Below are 24,551 nucleotides of genomic sequence, written 5' to 3' on the forward strand. Positions count from 1 at the left end.
ATTATGGTAATAACCTATGATGTACTTGGAAAAGTTTCAATAAACACAAGTTTGACAAAAAAAATGTGCTGTACCGACTTTACATGCAGCATCTGCAGTGAACGGGGGAATTTGAGGCTGCACTAAATTGGGGGTCTGCCAGAAGAACACTCAGTCTGTGCTTGTCACCGCACATGCCTGCTCTGGTCTACCCTGCTACTGTTTCTCCACTGCACAGATTGTGCTTGTGAAGGGACAACACTACTGTTGTGAACATGCCCGCAGAATCACTGGAAGGCGCGTCATTGGATGGACCTCTGCCAACTGAAAAATTGTTTCCAGATTCTGCTCCAGCTTTTTCTCGCTCAGATCCTGTCTCAGTACCTGATCTCGATTTAGAGCCTGGGCAGCAGTCATCCACCAAGAACCCATCTCTGTTGACCGTCTAAAACCTTCCTTCTAAAACACTGTCCTTCGTAGAAGGCAGAAGTATGGTTCTAAATCACTCAGTGGGTGTGTGCATCTGTGAGATGGGTGTGACAAAGTGTAAAAGCACTTAGCTTAGTGATCGGTGGATGTGTGCGTTTTGGAAAGGGCTCTTTTTGCAGGGTTACCCCAGGCTTTTTGCCCTCCTCTTCCTCTTTTTCTGGCCTTATTTGTATTGGATCTAGGACTTGGAGCACTTTATCACTGCTGACCAATGCTAAAGTGCATGTGCTTCTCTCCTCAACTTGTGCATAATTGGTGTATATAGACCTGATTGGCACATATGTTGCCTATTTAATTTTTTACTAGTGTGAGGTCTACCACTCTCATAGGCCATTATTGGGAATTCTTTAATATACTTTTAAGCTGTAATTCCTGATCAGAGAGTAATAGCTTTTTCATGTTTGATATCTTTGGAGTGGTAATGATAAATCCTCCTCACCAGTGAAGTAGACTTTAACATTACTGGGTCTGATTCTCAAAGGAAAACTGAGATGAAAGTCTAACTTTACGACTTTCTGTACTCACAAAGGGTATTTATGAGTAGTAAAGTTAGACTTTTGTCTCAGTTTTGGTCTCGGTTAAACTTAAGACCAAAATTTAAGTTTAACTGAGTCAAAAGTCCAACTTTACTGCTTGTAAATGCCCTTTGTGAATACCGAAAGCTGGAAAGTTAGAATTCTTTTTCAGTTTACCTTTGTGAATTGGGTCCACTATTTTTAGAAATGCCACTATTGGAAAGTGGACATTTCTCTGTACTTACTGCCTGACAGCTTATCTCCAATACAAGTCTGGGTTGGGTGACAGCTACACTTGGTGCTTTCCCTCTAGACAGCCTCAAACTCTGGCAGGTGAGGCTCATCTGCATTCTAAGTACGCCTCTACATTTATCTGCTTTTTAGGGCAGGAAGGGGGAGAGATTGCTTATACTTATATCTGAATAGGCTGTGTCCTGTCTTCACACAAAGCATGATTTTCCCCCAGGGTTAGCCTGGCAGACAGGACTGGGCTGAAAGGGATCCTTGTGCACTTCACAGAGTTCTTTTGAAGTCACCCCCTACATCAAAGGCACTTTTGGGTATAAGTACTGGGGCTCTGGACCCACCAAATCAGACCTGTATACAGACATCGCTGACTCTACATCTGCACATTGCCAGAAGGACTGCTGTGCTGCCAGGAGGAACCCCCACTCTGCTAACTACTCTGCTGTGTTAGCCTGCTGCTTGTGGAGCTACAGACAGGACTGCCACTTTGCTACCTGCTTTGCTGTTCTGGTCGGCTGCCTGCTACATTATTGCTGTGCTACCTTCCAAAAGGCTCTCCAAGGACTTGTTGGCTTGTCCCCTGTTCCTGAAGTCTCAGGGCTATCAAAGACTTTGCCTTTCTACCTTTCGCATGGGTCTCGGTCTCTCATGAGTCTGTAAGTTGACAGTTGACAAGAGGAGCAAGCGCTCCTATTGTGCTGCAGATCAAATGCTGACTGTGGAAAGGACCAGCTCTCCCGCCTTAATCACGCTGCACCCCACCGAGACGACGTGTTTGGAATTGCTTCCTTTCCCCAAGCAGCAGCGCCTTTCCATAGACTTATTGCTTTGGTGGACACTCCTGAGACGCATGGCTAGTCAGCCATCTACACCCCAGGAGCACTGCAAGCACCCGCCGTTGCTCCCTTAAGGGAATCATCCTCAAAAACTGCAAGTCATTTTCCCAATTTCAACCTTGAGACTGGGCTCTTCCCAGGTCCCTGAGCCTCCCACCAGGCAGGTACGGTGTGGAGTGGGGGCGCGGAGGGAAAATCGTAACTAGCCGGCGTGCACACACTAGAAACTGAGACTGACTGAGTTCACCGGTTTCGAGGGACTTGGTGCTACCTTTTGTTTTTGGCGATTATACCAACGCATACTTCCCAATCCACGGCTGGAATCATTATCTTGCATTGAGAAAGCCTCGTAAAGAGCCTCACAGAAGCGCAGGTGCTTTTGCACACCATATTTAATTAATACCAGAAATGTGATTCTTTAAAGGTTTCAAACTTGAAAAGTATACATGTGAATTTTACCGTTTTGGTCTTGTTCCGTTAATAATACAGAAAGCTATTCTACATAAACCTGTGTGGAGTCTTTTGTGGTGTATTCATTGTGTTACTGTGTAAATATGAGTTTCACAAATACTTTACACATTGCCTCTGATGCTAAGTTTGCCTGCTCTGTGTCAAGCTACCAAAGTGTAAAAGAAAGAAAATTCTGTGCTCTTCTTCTCGGGTGATCAAAACATAACTATGACTTTCTCTTGACCGTGCCTTGCCCTGAGACTGACCCCGTCTGATGAGGCGCCCTGAAGCCTCCACGGACAGCTGCAAGGATGCTTGAAATAATTCCTGTACGTGCAGCACCACAGGTTTTTCACCGTCTGCCAGAGTGTCCGGCCAAGTGTCAGAGTGCTTAGTCCTTGTCAGATTCCCACTTTCCGAGACATGTTATATATGTCCCAGAACAATCACGTCACTTCCAAACATATCTCCCCTGATTTAAGTTACTATCTTTAGTAATGACGTGTAGGTGGGAGTCCTGCTCACACTGGCCTTTCTTACACCGTTGAAACCTGCAATGTGGAGTGGACTTACTGGACCTAATGCAGCTGGCATTGGTTATATATGTAATTGATATGAAATTTATAATCCAATAAAGGGACTTGAACTAAAGCTTAATAATAACCTGTGATGAGTGGTTGCAATTATTATCACCACTAATTTATGCAGAGCAGATTGCAATTAACTGCTGTTAATAGCAATTACACTCTGAGAGTTATCAGTCAGTTATAGACTGCTTACTGTAGCGCCCAGAGACCCTGAGTCTGTAGTGAGCGCTATCCAAGTTAGTCCATTTCATTGAAGTTATTATGCTATGTTATGCTGATATGTATAGCACACTAATCACCCGACAGGGTATCCAGGTGCTTGAGCAAGGTGTGCACGTGTGTGACCCCGAAGAGCCAGGTCTTCAGCTTCTTGCAGAACTCAAGCAGTGAAAAGGAGGCTCTGATGTGTTGAGGGAAGTCGTTCCATGTCTTGGGTGCGATGTAGTAGAATGAGCAACCGCCAGCTTTGCTCTTGTGGATGCAGGGAGCGTGTGTGTGTGTGTGTGTGTGATTGAATATTAGACAATATAAGACAAGGGACCGCATTACAAATCTTCTAATCCATGGCAAAAGAGAATTTAATTTAGACATTGTGTGCAGGCGTGTAGAGTTCTTAAATATGACACTTCCCCGCCCATTGTATTTGCTGTCTCCCGTTTCCTTTATGGTATGTGGCGTCGTAGGACAAGTTTTAAACCATTGAAATAGCTCTGATAACCTACTGTTTAATCTTTTTTTTAAAGGAAAAAAATATATACCTATATTTATTATTTTATTGGATGTGCTATGTATGTATGTATTTTATTTGCACTTTTATGGTCTTTGACCGAAATAAAGTTATCAAATGAATTTAATTCCACCTGACCCGCTTCTCACACTAACATAGTTTGACCTTATTTTACTGATATTGTATACATTTCTGTTATGTTAAAAGTTGTCTAGAGCGTGTGTTACCCGAAGGTGTCCTGGCACCAAATACCCAATTACAGATGTGAATAGTCTTGTAGTACGGCCAAAAGGATCATCATTTATGAAATAGACACGTTTTAAGTTCTTTCCTGGTACAAAAATGATTTGTTTCCACTCTTAAGCTCATTGGCAGGACATTCCATTCCATTCCGGCCAGAACAAAAAGTGACAAGAACCTCCTGCTCTGGCCATTTTGAATCGAGGAACATTGGCCATGTGCGCAGCAGAAGAGCGCAGAATGTTGTTTCAAATATAGCTACCAACTTTCGCTTGTAGGCAGGCAGCGCCCTGTGATTTCAAGGCACGGTGGATGATGCACCGACTTTAAAAAATGTTTTAAAGGCAACCAATGAATGTCGCTCAGTACAGGTGACGTTTGCATACAGGGCCGGACTGGAAACCCAAAGCAGCCCTGGGAAATGTGTCGGAGCAGCCCCACACAGTGCCTAGAGAGCGAGCCTGGCCCCTAGAAGGGGAGTTTTGGATAATAGGGGGGTTTGGGAGTGCAAACGTGAAGCACTGACTGGAACCCAGGAGGCTGGAAACGGAAGTGAGTGGATTATGCTCGCCTGCTGCTTTTGTCAGTCTGGCTAATGTTGCAGCACCGCTGCAAAACCGTCCCCCCAGTGACAAAACTGGACCCCACCCTTCCAGCCTCCCAAGGAAATGCCCGATGCCCAGTACGGCCAGTCCACCCGTTATGCATCCAGTGAGAGAAAAAATGGCGGAAGCCACAAGGTTTTGTGTCATCTGTTGTTTGGCCAACTGCTGGCGTTGCAGCCACAAAAACAGCACATTGCTGCTGCAGTGCAGTCAAAAAGGAATCATTACCTTGCCATTGTGGGCCTCTTGACTGAATGCATATTTTTATAACTAATATAGATGAGCTGTTATTCCATAGAGATAAATGATTTTTTAAATAGGAAAATATAAAGTTGTAACACTTGGGGCAAACCCGATGACCAGAGGACTTGATGTGCAGAGTGATTTTGTGGTCACAAACCCTGAGTTCCATTTCTGATGCACTCATCCCAGTTTGCAATCCAGGAAACGTTTTACTAATCACAAGAAGGTTTTGGAAACCCATCCCGAATTGCAATTGTAAAGGCGCATGTGCAGGGCATGCCTCACAAATGTTGAGTTGTACGGTATGTACCAGTGGTCTGCGACTGTAAATTTCAGTCGCAAACCACTGCTCTGGCACTGACTCCGAAGTTAGGTGGTCACTGGTGCGCAAAGGGGAATGCCGCTGCCCGCGTCCCACGCAGTGGGACATCAGCAGGGCAGCTCTCTAGTGGCCGCCCGTCGCAGCCTTCCCCCTCCCCCTTCTTCTGCCTCGCGCGCGAGGCCACGCCCAGGGAGGAGATCTCCCAATAAGTGTGTAGGTGGAGGCGGGCCGTTGGGGGGGCGAGGCTAGCCCCCCTACTTAGGCGTCCCTCTCGCCCAGTTCCTCCTCTGCTTCCTGCGCGCCGCTCCTGCTCGGACACGCGTATTGCCTGCCGTCTGCACCACGGTACTTCGATCGGGCCCCCCCTTCAGCGTCGTCGTGCTTTTCGGGATATCATCAACTTTCGGTGAGTCTTGCTAACCTCTCCCACCCCGGCCCTGTCCCTGGGCATGACCAGGTGGACGGGGCCCTGTGGCCTGGATGGCCATGGGTGTGGGGGGCGCAAGCAGTGGCCCGTGTCCCTGCGGGGCAATGCGGGTGTTGCTGGGGGGGCATTTTTCGTGGCGCGATTGCGGGGTGGCAGGGTAACGGGAGGTCCAGTATTCGACTGGGCGGATGGTTGCGAGTCGCAGGCGTGTTTCACGTCCAATTGTACGCGTGTTTGTAGGCACCGCCCCCTCTCCCCCCACACTATGCGCGGCCATTTTTCCTGGGGTCCATCGCGTTCGAAAGGTACAAGGCCCTGGAGGGTATGCGGGACACGGCGCAAGTCGGGCTGATTCCGGGCAACAGGAAGCATCGAGGGTAGAGTGTGGGGGCATCTCCGCAACATGGCTGGCCTCGGGGGTGTCGGGTATCGGTGTGGGCGTCGCGTCCACTGATTGATTTGACGCATCGAGAGCCGATGCTCGCATTGCATCAGCATGCCTTTACACAGTGTGGCAGTATGTACATTTTTCCTGCCCAATGACTTAACCCCCCACCCGTAGCAGTATGTGTAATGTGAAGGCGCGGTAGTGCAATCGATCCGATACGGGGGTTTGAATCGCGTTATATACATTACGCAACATAATTAAGAATGCTCTCTTATCCCGCGAAATGAACGCGGGTCATCGAATGATGTGGCGCGTTTACAGGGCGCGGAGGTTTGTGAGGCTGTAGGACGTCGTGTCCCATCCTGTGATTTTGGGCAAATAACTTGACCCGTTCCTGTAGCCTGAATTTGTAATATAATTACGGGGATCGTGTGAGCCGCTCCAATATCCCGGGTTGAGTCGCGCTAGATGGCAAAACGCATTGCACTGGCGATGCATGCTCCCTGGCGCGGCGAAGACTGCACAGGCCAGCGGACGTTGTGGCGCGTGGACGGACCTCGAGAGTGGGGGGGTCTGTTGGGCTGTCGCGTCCACATCGAGGGATTTCTAGCCAATGGCGTGCCTCCCTTCCAGCACCTGAGTGTGTATGCAAGTGCGGTGGTCGCTGGAAGCGTGCAGGTCTCGGCGGGTTAGGCTCGCGCGGTGTCTGTCACTGCGCGAATACAATAGAATGCTCGTTGTTCACGTTGGGCTACACGGGCCATCAACGATGTGGCGCGTTTGAATAGACAAGGGGGGTTGTGTGTTGGTTTCGACGTCGCGTCCAAACCTTGTGTTCCGGGCCAATGACGTGACCCCTTCCCGTACCTGTATGTGTGGCGTGGATAGGTTTATCGGGTAAAGCGCGCTGGTACCGGCGGTTTGGCCTCACGCGTGTTGTTGCTATGCAACGGCAATGGGAGTGCTCCTGTTTCACGTTGAAGCTGCACGGGCCATCAACGATGTGGCGCATTTAAATAGACCTCGGGGGTTGTGCGTTGGTTTTAACGTCGCGTCCACACCCTGTGTTGCGGGACAATACGTGGTCCCTCCCAGTGCCTGAATGTGTAATGTAAATACGGTGATCGTGTAAAGCGATTTGGCGCATTAATTAGACCCCGGTGGGGTTGGGGTTGGTTTAGACGTCGCGTCCACATCCTGTGATTCTGGCCAGTAAACGCGACCCTTCCCATTCCTGAATGTGTAATTTAAGTACGGTGATCGAGTATAGGGCTCCGATACCTGCGGGCTGAGTCGCGCTACAGATCAATACGCATCCGAATAAGAAGGCTCGCTTTCCCGCTATATCTACCCAGGGCACCGAACGATGTGGCGCGCTCGCGGACCTGAGGGTCACGGGCCCGGATCGCCACGTGCGGGTAGCCTGCAGTCACGTGGACCCTGCTCGGGCAGAGCGTGGGGTAGCCAGGGCTGGGGTTGGGCCGCTGGGGGAGGTCATTTACTATCTTAATTCCATGAGTACGGCCAACAAACCCGGTCGGACAAAGGCCAGGCTGCGCATAAGGGTGTTCTCAGATGTTCTTATCTTTGTACCTTGAGAGGGCAGTTTTGCGACACAGGTCGACACAGGCAACGCGGCGCATGAGTGTGTCGGGTTACCAGCGATGTGGTTATGGGTATATTTAGTGCATTGCTTCTCTGTCCGTTCTAACTCCGCTCCTTTCCCCAATTACAGATTCGGTGAGGGACAGCCCGCGAACGTAGGGCCAGGATCCAAGGAGAAGGCGCAAAGGGGACACGCGCTAGCTGTGATTTCAGGGTAGCCCACCCGCAATGGAGAATATCGGGACACCGGGTCCACTGTTCTCCCAAGAGACGTCGGTCGAGGAGACGCAGTCGAGCGCACCACAGGAAGGGGTTTGGGCGGACTTTATGGCGTTGGCCCGTGAGAAGGGCACGGCGTGGGCCCAAGGTTTCCTTGAGGGTCGCAGGGTGGAGGATTCGGGCGTGGTCGTAACCCCCCCCCCCCATCCGAGGGCGCCCCAGGACTTTCGGGGTCAGAGCCCTGGAGGTCCACCAGGGTGCGTAAGCCCACATCTAAAGACATGCCTGAGGCCCTGCCGGCCAGGAAACAACAGGCGACCGCACCACGTACCGTCCTCCCGGCAGTCCCAACAACACCGGTGCACGACTCTGCCACAGGAGTCACTGACATGGCCCAGATGGGCAAAGCCATGGACCACATGCTTAGCCTCATGTCCGTCTTTCAGAGCCGCTTGGACGCATTGGCTGCACCGCCACAGTTGCCCACAGCGTCGGGGCCCGCACCAGCCCAGGCACCCGTGCTCCAAGTCTGGGCTGGGCAGAGTACAACCGTGGAACAGCGCAATGGTGAGCCGGGGGGAGCCCCGGGGTTGTCACCTCCAGGGGACACAGGTCCCTCCCCTAGTAATGCAGCGAGTACATCCACGGCCAGCGCGTTGGCGTCCCCGCCACCCACACCGGCGGCTGCTACGCCCTCCACCCCGGTTGCTGCTGAGTCTACGCCCGCCGTGGCATCAGGTTGTGCTGTGTCAGGAGGGGAGGGCTTGGGTCAGGTTCCTAAGCCCCTTGTCACCCAAGCGCCATTGGCATCAGGCCGCTGTTCCCTGGCATGGTTGGTACCACAGGCCGCTAAAGAAGGGATATGGAGGCGAGAGTATATAGACATCCTGACATTACTTATGCATGGGTCGGCAGGGGTGGACACGAGAAAGATGGGGCGTAAGGAAGAGGAAAGGGTCAGATATCAGCGATGGCCGGACAAGACGATCGAAAATTGGACATCTGCATTTAATATATTGGCAGCTGTAGTAGTGCAGAAATTTCCGGAACAGAGTGAGGCCCTAATGCAGTATGCCAGCACGATCCAAGAAGAGGCTAGGCTCTCTGGGGGGTTGGGTTGGTTCTATTACGACCAGGATTTCAGGAAAAGAATGGCCATATGCCCGGACCTGGGGTGGGATCAGAAGGAGATTCAGCTTTGGGTAGAACACATGTGCCGACCCACCAGGGATAAGAAGGATCTGGCATATAAGGGGCAAGGGGAGGCAGTCGACAGAAAGAGGGATCAGTTTCCCAGGCGCCCCTTTAAGCAGCCTTTTCGGGGTGGCAGGGGGCGGGGGCAGCGGCAGGGCAAGCGCTTCAATTCAGGCACATGCCGCCTTTACAACGGGGGAAACTGCACCTGGGGGAGGTCATGCAAATTCGCACACAGCTGCAGCAAGTGCGGCGCACAACACCCTGCCACTTCTTTTCCCCACAGCCAGGGCGCACCACAGCCTGCTGCACCCAACAGGACAGACTCCCAACGGCTATGAGACCACACAGGTGCCACCCCCCGTCAGTCCTCCCCACCAACTCTACCGCCCCCTGCATTTCTGGGTTCACCACAGAGAGCCCCAGCCCCGCGAAGGGTCCTTCACCCATCATCCTGGAAAATATCCTCCCGCTAATTAGGCGTTATCCACTGCTTCAGGACAGGACCCTTCTGGCGGGTGGGTTCATTGATGGTTTTAGGATTCCCTACAAGGGGCCGCTGGAGTCCAGGGATGCACAGAACCTGAAGTCAGCTAGGGACATGCCCGGGGTGGTGGACCAAAAGGTACGAAAGGAGTTGTCAGCAGGAAGGGTAGCTGGGCCTTTTAGCAGCCCGCCCATGGACCATTTCCTGGTGTCACCACTGGGAGTGGTACCGAAAAAACAACAGGGCGCATACCGCTTAATTCACCACCTGTCGTACCCCGAGGGAAATTCTGTGAACCACTGGCTGGACGAGGGGATTTGTTCCGTGGCATACTGCTCCCTGGACATGGCCATTGACATGGTCAGGAGAGTAGGGAAGGGGGCGTGGTTGGCGGAGGCGGACATTGAATCCGCGTTCCGCCTGCTGCCGGTGCATCCAGCTAGTCAGCATCTGCTAGGCTTCAAGTGGGCGGGACAGTTCTTTTATGATCGCTGCATGCCGATGGGTTGTGCTGTCTCCTGCGCCTACTTCGAAGCCTTCAGCTCGTTCCTTCAGTGGGCCTTGGGGGACCTTCACGGGATCACGCAGGTGACCCACTATCTGGATGACTTCCTATTCTTCGGTCCGGGTGGGACGGACGAGTGTGCGGTAGGCTTGAGTCGGTTTGAGGAGCTGGCAGAGTTTCTAGGAGTTCCCCTTGCCCCGGGTAAGACCGAGGGGCCGGCGCAGGTCTTGACCTTTCTTGGCGTGGAGCTAGATACGGTAAAAGGCGAGTCGAGGCTCCCCGCCGATAAGGTACTGGGCTTGTTGCAGGACATCGAGGCACTGTTGGGCAAGGACAAAGCGACCCTAGGGGCGGTCCAGAGCTTGATTGGCAAATTGAACTTTGCAGCAAGAGTGATTCCAGCGGGCAGGGTGTTCTCAAGGAGGCTGGCAGGGGCCACGGCAAATGTAACTCAGAAGCACCATTTTGTACGACTGACCGCCGGTTTGAAGGCTGATCTCGCAATGTGGGCAGAATTCCTCATTGGTTTTAATGGGACGGTGATTTGGAGGGCCCCGTGGATAGCCAGCCAGGAGCTTTGCTTGTTTTCGGATGTGTCTGGAAGGGAAGGTTTTGGTGTGATCCTGGGGGAAGAGTGGTGCGCTATGAGGTGGCCCAATGCGTCGCGTAGAAAGAAGGTGACACAGAACATTGCAGTGTTGGAACTCTTCCCAATTCTAGTAGCGCTGCATCTCTGGCGGGCCACACTGAGCAACATGAAGGTGGTCTTCTGGTCAGACAACATGGCGGTGGTGCACGCCATCAACGGCCTTACTGCCTCGTGCCCGCTAGTCCTGAGTCTGCTGAGGGAATTAATCAAAGAGGGTCTGCGCAGCAACGTTGAGTTTAGGGCGCGGCACATCGCGGGTGTACGGAATGTGGCAGCTGACGCTCTTTCTCGCTTTCAGTGGCTCCGGTTTCGAGAGGCCTGGCCGCGGGCAAGGGCGGAGATGACACCATTCCCGGACCACCTCTGGCGCTTGCTTCAGTGGGGGAGAGACTGAGGAAGATGGGGGAGAGGTCCCTGGCACCAGCGACGCGGAGGAAGTACGACTCACAGTTAGCAACGTTCAGAGCAGTAGTGGAGGCGCTGGGTTGCTTAGCCTTGGGGGCAGAGGATCAGGTAGAGGCGTTTGTGGTGTGGGCCAAGGAGAATGGCAGATCGCACTCATGGATTTGTGGTCACCTGGCAGCCGTGCGCCATGACGCCAGGTTAGATGGGAGTGTCGACCCAACGGGGTCATCCAAGATTAGGGCGGCCCTGAAGGGCTGGGCCAGGGAGGAGGTTAGACAACCTGACACCAGGGCACCCATTGAATTCATAGACCTTCAGCTCCTCCTGGACACGGTACCTCTGATTACTTTCTACCCGTTCGAAGCTAGGCTGTTTTCAACGGCATTCTGCCTGGCATTCTTTGGCGCATTTAGGGTCAGCGAGCTAGTGGCAAAATCTAAGGCTGACCTGTCTGATACAGCGCTGTGGATTGCGGATGTGGCCCTCAATGCATCGCTGGAGCTACGGATTCGCAGATCCAAGACAGACCAGGCGGGGAGGGGGAAGACAGTTGTGCTACAGACCCTAGGGGACAACAGGTACTGCCCGGTTCACATGGTCAGGGAATACCTGGCCTTGCGTCCAGCGTCCCCGGGTCCCTTCCTGATTCATGCACATGGATCCCCCCTCACCAAGTTTCAGTTCGACCGTATTCTGGGTGCCACCCTGTCCAAGGCTGGCCTATTGGGGAGTGGGCGCAGATTCTCCTCGCACTCCTTCAGAATTGGTGCTGCCACTTCAGCGGCGAAAGCCGGCCTGGGCCCAGAGGGGGTAAAAGGGGTGGGGCGTTAGGAGTCTGATTGTTTTAAGAGGTATGTTCGCCCTTGATGCTGTATGTGCAGATCCGAATCTTCCCGCCCTGGGTTTTTTGTTCCTTTTGGATGAACGTATCTAATTTTGTTTGTAATAAAGATACGACTACCTAAAAGCTGCTTCATCGTTTCATTGACAGGTCACCAGGTTTGGTTGATGGGACACTCCTACATCACGCGGCTGGAACGCTGGGCAACACACAGGAACTGGTCGCAGAATTTTGCTAACACACAGTTCGTGTGGTTGGGCTCCCCGGGGATGAAATGGAGTGAAGCCCGGGGCATGATTGAACAGCGCCTGGCTGTTGTGGGGGTTCTGCCCTCCATTATTATCTTACACCTGGGGGGTAATGACCTGGTTTCCAGGGGAAGGAGGGCCCTGCTCATGTCCATGCAAACTGACTTGCCAGCCATTAGCCAGGCTGGGGGGTCATGCGAAGTCTGGTGGTCGGAAATTGTACCCCGCAGGATTTGGAGGGGGGCCAGGTCCCCGGCAGCAGTAGAGCGGTCACGTAGAAGGGTCAATAGGTCCATGCAAAAATTTATGGCGCGCAGGTGCATGGGCTTCATCAGACATGCGTTGATCCAAGAGAGGGTTGAGGGGTACTACGAGAAGGATGGGGTGCACCTGTCCAGGGTAGGGATGGACATGTTCCTGCTCGACGTACAAGAGGCGCTAGCTAGCAAAGGACATCAGTAACACCTATGGAGGGTAGGGGGGCTCTGGCAGCGACGGTAGCCTCCCCAGAGCTGTGGCGGAGTTACAGGGCGATCTGGAGGCAGACGGGTACAGTAAGGGTACCTCTGCGACAGGCGGTACAGTAAGGGTACCCCTGTCCGGCACAGTAAGGGTGCCCGAGCCAAGGTCCAGGAGCCGAAGGGGGTTCTGGGAAGACCGCGACGGCGCCCCGTTAGTCCTTCGGGCGGTTGGGGGGCATCGACCCACCGTGTGTGCGGGCTCACCAGGCGGGCGGAGCAGCTAGGGGCTGCTTGCCCTGGATCGCCCGTAAGATAACCCATTTATCGTCATACTTATGTTGTATGAAATAAACCTGCAGCAGTTCTTCACCCACAAAGAAAGTGTCAGTGTAATCCTTGGGTGACGTCTGTGCATGCGTGTTGATTGAAGCGGATGACGGTGTGGTCACTAGGGGTCCCAAAGGACATTTTTCAATCGATGCGGCAGCTTCAGGGGGGGCAGGCAGCGGTCCTATATCTGACGTCTTCCAAACTGCAAAGCAACAGTGGCGGCTTGCAGAGGGAGTGCTGTGGGGCGGTGCGCCGGGGTGGAGGAGGGGCAGGGGAGTCGGACGTACGATGGCAAGTAGCAAAGTAGGTAAATAAATAAATAAAACTATTTACCTTGCTCTCGCTACCCCTCCCACCCCGCAGCACTCCCTCTGTGAGCCGCCACGGCAAAGCAACTATCATTTTTCAAGCAGCCCACACTGCTTTAAATAACTCAGGCTGCTTTAAAATAAAATAAAAAGGTTTTCATTTTAGAAAGCAATCACAAGGATGTTGGTCTGCTGTCCTTGGCAGGCCACCATCCCTGTGATAGTAGCCAATCACAGGGAGCTAGCTGCACATTGCAACCTACCTAACTAATGTTAATTGGGCGGGTCATTCTGCAACCCCCTGCGATTTGGTATTTTGTGAAATGACCTATTTGTGCATAGGTTGGTTGGTTTGCACAATCAGATTTGCCGCCCTGCACACGAGGCCCGGGATTCCAGCAAAGAGCTGTGCTTTGGTAGGACGGGTCTTAACCACCACCGCGGTCTCTAGGAAGAGGGCGTGTGTTTGCCTAAAGAAAAAGTCCACCAATTACCTCGGCTGGCATTTTGAAGCTAGAAGTGCTAAAATGCCTGCCATGACAACTTTAGGGAACAGAGGATGGAGGAATGAATGATAAAAAGAAATAGTTTGCAAACTACTGAGCATTGTGAGGTAATCTGCACGCTCCGAATGCTTTTAAAAGCTTAACCTTTCGAATTGCAGGTTTCCTGGCGCTTCATCGAAGCTGCCGCAGATCTGGTGCAGCAGAGGCGAGATCAACAGATATTACCTGTCTGCTTTCAACTGTGCCTCTGTGCTATAAAAGTGTGTTTATGTAAAACAGCTGGGATCCCCGCCTGTAGGCAGCTGGCAACATAGAACAGAACCCGTGCTATTTCCATCCACGGGTACCAGATGAAACACTTACAGGGAACTGCAGGAATCCCTTCATCCAAAGTTGCTCAGGGTCACACGGGAGTCAAAGGAGAGAGCCGGGAGGATCTGGCACCACCAAGCCTCCACAGAGCAGTTGCATCCACAGAGGGCTTGGACCTCCGTGGAGGGAAAGCGTTGAGGTCTCGCCTCGCCAATGAGAAGAGGTTTGGACACACATATCTGGTGTGGTTTGGATTCTCATCGGAGAGTTTCGACATCCTCATAAGAATGGCTTGGACACGCCTGAAAGACACGCTGAGACCCGACCAGCGGATGCGCTGTAACACAAGAAAGAGGAAAATATGAAACTCAAAAGGGGAACGATCTGGACGCCCTCAAAGGATCAGGGAAGACCTCCAGAGTGGAGGAAATGAAATACAACTCAGAAGAAAGGTTTGGAAACCCACAAAGCTAATTCTCAATTTCCAAAAGTCGAAGTGGATCCAGAGGGAGGGATGGTTTTGACCTCTACTGAAAGTTCATGTTTCAACGCAACCTGTTAAAGAGCCCAGACACACTTTTGATTTTTTATATTTATTCCAAATGTAAAGAAAAAACATTATTTATGTGCGTTTCTCACATAGGCACAGCTTTTTATTCCATATATTTGTGCTCTACCTAATTACAGTTATATAGATTATTCAACTCACTAATGCCAATACATAGGAAACCCTTAATTATGGTCACACAGCTCCCTCTTCTGAAGGGGAAAATTGGAAAATTACACATTTCTTCAAAGTAGCTCATAAGAAAGATATGTTAAACTGTGGTGTATGCTCGACCCCCAAAGGCCATATTTATCTACCTCCCTAACATCACCCCAGTACCACAAACCCTGTATCGATCTTCGATAAGAACGGGAGATGTGACCCCCGTCCTACATGTTATTAGTTTCCAAATATGAAAAAGTAGCGACCTTTACAAAAATGAAATAATTCATTGGAGGCCAAATAACAATGTTAGCTTTGTAGCCCAGGCCGGTCAAATCCAGCCCTTTTCCAAACGTGTGCTTTTATTTTTAAAATTAGGCAATGCAGGATGTTTGTGACCCCCCCCCCCCCCCCACACACGCACACACACACACATCCAGTAGAGATTTTAAAAGGTAGGACCAACACTTAACCTTTTGCCATTGGGATCACATAAGCACAAAGTATATTTGATTTTTAATTTCTAGATGTGCCAAACCTCAGAAGTTTGCAAACTACCTTGTGGCTCATTCATATAACATGGCACATTCATATAACAATGACAAATTATTCACAATCAAGACTTGTGTTCTTTATGCATTATTAAGATGGGTTCTTGAGTTGATGCTGCTTGATCTGATAGTCAGAAATTTGGATACTTAGAAAGATATTTATAACAAAATCGAATAATAATAATAGCTTTTGTAAACAGTGTGGCAAGACTTCTATACATTTTATATAGAGGACTTATTTTTAGTTGTTACTGGTAGCTCATGGAAGTGACCAAAACACGAGTGGCCCATTCGGGTTTGTCTAAGACGTGCATTTTAATTTGGGAGAATACATGAAATGTTCAAAAGATGGACTGGTAAGTTGAACAATATTCAAAATGCTCAAGGGGTGTAAAAATTATACATGCCGGGACTCAAGTCACAGATTAGCACATAGATTTGAATTTACATAAATATACAAAAAGGTGCCACATATGTTTTGAAAATGATGTAACAGCACAGTGCTCAGGTGTGCAAACAAGCAATCAAAGTGAGAATGCAAAGCAGGAAGACATGCAATGCTCAAGAGCTGAAATATTGTATAAGAAAAGAGACCAACAATAAAATCTGAATATAGATTCTCAAGAAGTGCCTGGGGAGGATAAAAAGCAACCCAAAGGGATAGAAATGTTATTATTTTTTATCCCAAACCATATTTCCAAGGGGTTTTCATCAGAGCATTATCGAGGACATTTGTAGGTAACAAACCATATAAGTAAAACAAGGAAAAAAAGAAAACATGGCATCAAGAATGGTTCCTGTTTATGGCTAAAAAGTTGTAAGCATCTATAAATAAATAAACAAGAAGTAAGCAAAAAGGCTTTCATCAAGTGAAGGTAAGGTTCATATTCATTAGTACCTGAAAAATTAAGGGAAATACTTACTGGGTGCTGCTTAAGGACCAAATCATACAAACGGAATAGTGAAAATAACATTGGAGACGAATTGGAGAACAAAAACAGATCCATAATAGAGGGAAGGCTTAAATCCAAGAGGTGGGTGAACATTTAAAACCCTGGGGCCGATTCACAGAACTAATCTGAGATAAAATCCTAAACTTACTACTTTTGGTATTCACAGAAGGCATTTAGAAGTAGTAAAATTAAGATTCCTAACTTTACTACTACTAAATGCCTTCTGTGAATACCAAATGTAGTAAGTTTAGGATTTTGTCTCAGATTAGTTCTGTGAATCGGCCCCCTGGGTTTAGTGTCTTTGAGTGAGTGCCCCCACTATGTAAAGAAGAAATATGGACAACGATAGAGTCAAGTCAAGGTCTTAAAACATGGGAGAGTGGGGTAGATAAAAACAAGCAGTGCAGTCCTGCAACAGAGGGCGCTCACATCAGGAGAGCGCTCGGCCTTCAGTGGAAGGGCAAGAAGAGATGGAATGGGGAAGGCACTGCTTATCAATTCATGCATTAAAAATCCATGCTCAAAAATGCCCAACTACAGGTGAAGTTCATAGTGTCTGTTAATTCTACAGAAAAGAACAGAGGCAACAGAAGGCTTACCTCTACTGTGGAAGCAGATTATAGCTAGAATATATCTCATAAAAGACTGGCAAGTGGTGTGCTGTTAAGTACTGTGTGTGAGTGAAAAAAGGAAGAAGATGGCTGGGACCTTAACTAGGGTACTGCATAGCTCATGCACTGTGGACTAGAAAGAAATAAGTCTTTCATTATCCATCATACTGTGCAAAAACAACCATGGGGTGAAAAGAAGCAATGACATTTAAGAACAAGCATTTGCAATGCAATAGGTCTCGCAGTTGCAAGTGTTTAAGCTATTGGTATTGTTAATGACAATGCCTTTTTCAATTCAATTAATCTTTATTTCGGTTTAGAAACCATAAAAGATATACATTTAACAATGTAGACATCATAAAAACATTCATTAAATATCATTGTCCACAAGATACCGCTAGACCAATGCATACTTGCTAGAAATCATATTTCTAATACAAGACCTTTCTTAATTTTTAACAAGAATAAATAAGAATAAAATGTCGGAATTTAATAAGACATTGTGGAGTTTCAGATAATATCATCTAGGCAACCAAGGACTGTAAAATTCACATCTGACATCCCTTCAATATTCCGTTTTTATTATCAGTGATACAATAAAAAGAGTTTAATATAGCAATAGTACTTTCCACATACTAATTAAAGTGCGAGTGCGAAAACCATTTTTATGAAATTTAAAAGTTAGAATTTCAAACCTTCCTTTTTCCTTACTAGACCTACACCAAACAGATATCTGCTAACACTAAAAACCACTCTTTGAGATGTATCTGTTCTCAATATTCTTTCTGCCTCATAACAGGATCTAATGCCCAATAGTTGGCAAATGGGTTTGATCCATTTAGTTCTGTATTTTGTATGTGCTGGGCAGAAGAATAATAAATGAAGGTCATTTTCTTTTGCGCCTGTGTGACATAGTGCACAACACTCAGAGTTGTCCTCCCCTTGTTTAGAGGACCATTTTGACGTATGTGAGTTTATCTGTAAAACTCCATAACGAAATTTTAAATGTAATGATTTTGCTAGCTGAGGCGGCACCTCATCTAGAAATGGCTCGAAGCTGCCTGTTGGTTTCATTAAAAGGAATCGCGTTGTTAATGTACCTGTAGCCAAACTATGAGACAAACTCTCTTGGATGTACACCCAAAAGGTTAGCTTCAGTATTTTCTTGGAAGCAGTAGTTAACTGTGCTGGTTCTTCCCAAAAATGTTTCAATCCCAATTTATGAAACCAAGTATAGTTATGATTCAACCATGGCAAGGCTATGCAATTATTAAAACTTAAAATTTCCTCTGGGCGAGTTCTTCCGTGGTCCACACTCGTATCCAAAACAATAATGGTCGTAAAATTGCCTGATGGTCTATACAACGTACGTTTAGATCTATTACAATAGGTGTTATTGATGTACGCATTGGAAGGCATAATAGTTTCCTAAAAAACTTGTTTTCTCCCACCATGAAAGTATTATTGCTTGAGGGCCCCCACAATTCTGCTCCGTAGAGGGATGCTGATTGAGCCCTATACTTATATACCTCAAGGGCAGGTGAAACCGCTTTCGACATGCTATTCTTGTGTTTCTTTACTATTGGTAAAGTATTTTGGAGTAAAATAGTCTTGCTTTTCTCCAATTGCGGGTTCCAGGTAATTTTAGTATCCAGGGTAATGCCTAAATAGTTAAAATTCTGCACATATTCTATTTTCAATTTATTGACAGTTGAATTCTTTTGGATTGATTGCCATATATTTTGTTTTATCCGAATTTATTTCCAGGCCCCTAGTCGCACAGTATACCCCAAAAGTATCTATTAAACATTGTAAGCCTTTTGGAGTTTGGGATATTAAAATAGTATCGTCCGCAAATAAAAGTGCCGGTACTGGCACTCCCCCTAACTTGGGAGAATCATGTTCGCAGCCCTGTGGATATTCGGGAATATCATTTTCATATAATGAAAATAGAGTGGGTGCCAGTACACATCCATGCCTTACGCCTCTGTTTACCTGTATCGGCTCAGTAAGCTCACCCCTCGGACCCCATCTAACCCTTGCAAAATTATCCTCATGCAGTCTAATAATTTGCATGAGTATTTCCCCTGGTACCCCTTGATTTTTTAGAGATCTCCAAAGGAGATTTCTAGGGATGAGGTCAAAGGCGGCCTTTAAGTCCACAAAGGCGATATACAAGTGGCCCTTCTTGAATACTGTGTATTTGCAACTCATACAAAGGAATCTAAAGACCTGGCCAGTTGTTCTCCTTTTTTGCTCTAAAGCCAGCCTGATATTTTGTTAAAATACTGTTCTCCTCAATCCAATCATTTAATTTATTTAAAATTTGACGGGCGTATATTTTCTGTAAAACATCTATTAAACTAATCGGTCTATAATGCGACGGGTCTTGGCGATTACCTTCTATTAAAATAGTTGTAATTTCAGCCCCTTTCCATGATTCTGGTATCATAGCTCCTGCGGCGACTGAATTACATAAAACATTAATATAGGGGCCCCAAATCTCTTTATCGCTTTTCAATAAATCTCCAGGGATTTTATCAGGACCTGGTGCCTTCCCCAATGTCACTGCGTCCATTGCTGCCAAAGTTTCCTCTAGGCTAAAGTGTAGAGGGGCTGTGGTTGGGACTATTACATAATCTTGTGGATTAAATTCTATAACACTTATGGATGTTGAGTAAAGGTGGGAGAAATGGCTGACCCAAGTTTTAGCATCCAAAAAGAGGTCCTTGCTACATCTTCCCTGTTTGTTACCTTTTGATATCAGGCGCCAAAAACCAAGGTGATCTTTGGTTTTGACTGCGTTAATTAGTTCAGTCCAAATGTTATCGTCCCAATTTTTCCTAGTTTGTATTAATAATCTCTTATAGTTGTTCCTTTTCTCTTTTAAGGCCACTACATTTTTACTTTTTGTTGCCAAAATGAGTTCCTTTTTAGCCTCCCGGCATTCTTTCTTGTACCAGGGATTTTCTAAATTGCTCACTTCTTTTGCCCCCTTCTTGCCTTCTTTAGGGATCCTGCTTAGTATAGGTGTCAAAGCTTCTACTAGCACATGATGTATTGGGATCTCTGAAGCTGGCAGATCTACATACGGAGAAATAGTATCTGCAAAAATTTCATAAATCTTCTTCATTGCCACATTATTTCTCTCTATTGAGGGACATTTTAAGGCTGTACGATTATTACTTAGCAGTGATTCTACCATGTTACAGTTGATATCTCCATTACCAGGAGTATCTTCCTCAAAGAAATGAGCCTCAAATGTCAAGCTTAGGGGGTAGTGGTCACTCTCGGATCTGTCTTCAACTACCAGATCCCGTAAAATTGGCCATATGCCAATGGATGCCAAAATATAATCAATACAACTCTTAGAATTGCTCCTTCTAAACGTGGCAGCATTTGGACTATCAGACGACAGTCGACCATTACAAGCTCGAAGCCCATGTCCCGACACCAATCTTATTAGTTGCGCAACAGAAGATGTACAAGGTACTACCGGACCGCTGTCCAGGGTAGGGATATTATTTGCCATATCTTCTTCTTCGAAGATAGTTTCAAATCCCACCACAGGCTCAAATTTCTTATTGAAGTCACCCCCTACAATTACCATTACCCCTTGGTTAATAGAGCACAAAAATTGGTCTAACTGCTTAATAACCAAGGATTCCTTACTCGCTGGACTTGGTCTGCTATAGATATTTACTATGTATAATTCATTCTTGTCTGGTGTTCTAATCTTAACCCCCACTATATCCTGTGTATGAAAATCCACCTGAATTATATCAATAGGTAAGGTGATGTTTACCCAAATTACGAGCCCCCCCGAAGGCCTCCCTCTCTCTGACGGAGTAGCCTCAGCACTATATGTGATTACTGAGTAAATTATCTGCTGTATTATGGGTTAAAATACTTGATGCAGCAGCAGGGGCTAAACATTCAAGATAACTATTTTGCGAACCTACACGCTCCGTACTAGGACTACAGCCCTTTGTCCCATCTTGCATTGTTCCTTCTGAACCATTAGGATTAGAGTTAGACGCATGATTTACATTATTTTTGCCAGTCAAATTTATGAATACGTTGCTATCTTCTTTTGATTGTACACTTCTCCTTTCTGTTACATTTAAGTGTTTGGCTACATTATTACTACTGAGAGTCTTTATAGCAGTGTCTAGTTCCAGTTTTTCCCATAAAAAGGCAAATTTCTTATCAAACAAATCATGGACACAAGTTATCACGGTTCCCATGCTAGAGTTATCAACAGGCATATGTGTTTCAGTCATTGCATCCGTGTTGATAACATCTTCTAACCCAGAACGCAGTGAAACCACATCTGTCTGTGTACCAACAGAGTTAGTTCTCGGTGGATCCAATGGTTTTACATTATTAATCCGAGCACTCGGTTGGAATCCTTTTGTATTCCTACCTCTTTGTGCACCAGCCCCCCGTTTCTGTTTTACAGGTGGCTCCACCACCTTCCTTACATCAGGATGTTTAGAAACCCGTGTCCTAGTAGCTATGCGTGGTGCTTCTGATACTTCTGGAGCAGCAAATGGTGGAGAATTAAAAACTAGTGCCGGGGGAGTAGGTGACGCATGTTTGGGCGATGCAGTTAGACATGTTTGAGGAAAGTCACTCAATTCACCCCCAACAGTACCCACTGATGACCGTCTCTGGATATTAGATAGATCTAAAGAGAGGCGACGTTCGGTTATTTTCTATTTCATGCGTCAATAAAGACTCCGCCCTAACTAGTAAAGCGCCTAAAGTACCAACAACACCCTTACGCTTATCCATGGTATGCAAAAACAGTTAGTTGACAGCTGCAAGGTTGCAATCAATCGAACTTGAGTAGTTAAGTCCCACAGAAATACTACCATACCTTCACGTTCTGACAATACTCGTTTGAAGTCAAAGTTTAAGGGAATTGGCCCAGCCTCTTCCGGGCTCTGACGGGCGCAGGGCGGGCCCGGGCCGTGCCCGGGCGCGCCCGTGTGCGTCCCGCTCTGCGGGAGCCTGCGTCCGCTTTGTAGCGCCTCCTGGCGCTGGTTGGTGACGTAGGCGGCTGTGCGCTGCAGTTGCAGGTAGGCTGCTCCTTCCCCCATGGGCCCCGTAGGCAAAAGCACCACGATGGAGTTTGGGGCTCGAGCAGGACACAGGAGGCAGTGAGTGATGGCAGGTATCAGGTAAGTGTGGGTCCCCAAAAATCTAAGGCAATTAACAGCATTGAGGCACAGATTCAGACTCAATGCTGTAACTACCGTTCCTAACAAACAACTAATTAGCTAAAGGTGGCCTGCTTGCTGCTTTTAAAGCCACACGGAAAAAACACACAATCCATCCGTGCCTTTGATTTATGTTACCAAAAAAAATACATAAATAAACGGCATTGTCATTTACAATGCTAATAGCTCAAACTCTCGCAAATGTGAGACCTTGGGCATTGCAAATGCTTGTTACTAATTAGGATGATTAGTCATAGTCTAACACGCATATCACAGTGTCGTGCGTGTTTCTAAGAGGGGCTCCCTAAATGTGCTGTGGAGAACTTAGGACTGCGTTTAAGCATGAGGAGATGTGGGGTGGTCTTGGTTAGATATGTTCCATGTTGGAGCGGTTGCGTGATGTACCTGGTTGGTGGGAACAGTGTGGGCATGTCGGCTGGTGTAAGTGGGAAGTGTTGGACGGCATGCATGCATGGCTGTAGTGGGTGCTCAGGTCGCCAGCTGTTCCTGTGTTTGCATTCTTCGCACAATGCCTGTTGTGAAACATTCTCCGCCCCTGGTAAATGCGAGGTCTGTTCCACCGGTGGTGTGTTTCTTTACCCAGCCCGTGGCGCGTGTAGCAACTCATATCTGCCCGTGCCGATGGAGGAGAGGTCTGTTTACCTCTTTTCTGCAGGGGGCGGCTCTGAGGTGTGCAGCATGGGGAGGCATGAGTGGCGAGCGCCTGGCACCTCCGCTTATTTACCAACCATTTACCAACACTTTGACATCCTCAGCTGCCCTGTAAACCCCTAATCAGTGCTTTAAACCAGACACTACCCGGTACCGGGTACCTGCGCTTGTTTAATTTGAAAGTGACAGTGCCTGCACGACTGCAATACATTTTATGGGCACTTCTCAGAAGGAAACAGATACTCTGAATAGTGAGTACCTGCATTTCTATATTTCCATTTAAAGCGCTGCCCATACTACTCCCGGAACCCAACACATCCCCATTCTGCAACGTTCAACACCTAACTACTTCTTCTTAATTAACTTGCAACAACTGGGTTTTTTATGCGAAAAGTCTAGACACGCTGCCATGTGTATAAATAGGGCGCACAAATAAGATGTAACTTGACGTGAGTGTCACGTGACGCTTCGTCGCGGCCAAGTGGCTTTTCTCTAATGGGAAATAGTCACTACCTTACCGGCCTCGTAGAGCTCGGTGGCAGGGTGAGGAGGGTCAGCATGAGCCTCAGGGCACGCGACATACGGCCGGGAGGCTGAGAGGCAGCAGGGAGGAAGCAAGTATGCACTACGAGATCATGGAGGACCTGAACCACAACAGCTGGGAACAGCAGGGGCAGCCTTGCAAAGCAGACAGCACCAACCAAGGGGGCACCAGACCTGTGTCCGCCAAAAGGGAGCACACGGGGAGCGGGGCAGCTAAAAGCGGAACTGCCCTCAACATCAGCACCACTGCCAGCAAGTTCTGTGAGTGTTGGGGAAGTGACGGGAGATTTGGGGTGCAGCAAAGAAGCTGGGGTGGCGGAAAAGGTTGCCTGGAGGAGTACCTGAAAGACTGTGAAGCAGGGCAGCACGCGCTTCCATGCCTGGGCAGAGGCAGAGCTGAAGGGTGAGGACGTTGCCAGCTGAACGCGTGCACATCTCCTGTCCTGCATGCGCGCAGACTGGGAGGGAGAGAGGGAGCGAGCGGCCGAGCCGTGCGTGCGTGCACATCTCCTGTCCTCGCACGCCTGCTGTCTTTTATGCTAACATCTTCAGAAACCGACAACAATAGATTTCGCCAAGGCGAGCAATGCATGCGCTGCGTCGCTAGGCGAGACCTAAAAATGAGGCAGGTTGTGGGCTGAGAAAGCATATCCCACTTCTTTCTAGTGTATGGACTTTTTGTGAAAACATTTCTTCAATGCAGTTCTTCAAATACTAAATATTATTGATGCACATTTCTCTTTAATTTGCCAGAAACATTTTCAAAATTCAAGACTGAATTTCTTGGGCTGTAGTTTTTAGCTACGCCCAGGATGGGCGCCAGCAAAATCCCACCTTTCGGCTGCGCCTACTCTCCTGCTGTGATACACATAGAAGTGGAGGGGCTAAACAATGGGGAAAAAATTAGAGAAGGTGCAACTGGGAGTGAATTATATGGAATATGGAATTATATGTGCCTGGATACCCTCACAGGTGACAAGCAGTGCTGTACAAATCCACCTTACATTACATTACCTATATAGAATGAAATGAGTGAAGATTAAGTTAGTCTTTATCCAAAATACCACATAAATTATCCCACCCTCTAACACTGATTCTTCCATACAATGTAGTCGAGGAAAACATTGCGACAATGATAATCCCAATACCTCATGAGTTCGCCT

The sequence above is a fragment of the Triturus cristatus genome, chromosome 2_2 (genome assembly GCF_964204655.1).
Source record: "Triturus cristatus chromosome 2_2, aTriCri1.1, whole genome shotgun sequence".
NCBI classification, from domain to species: Eukaryota; Metazoa; Chordata; class Amphibia; order Caudata; family Salamandridae; genus Triturus; species Triturus cristatus.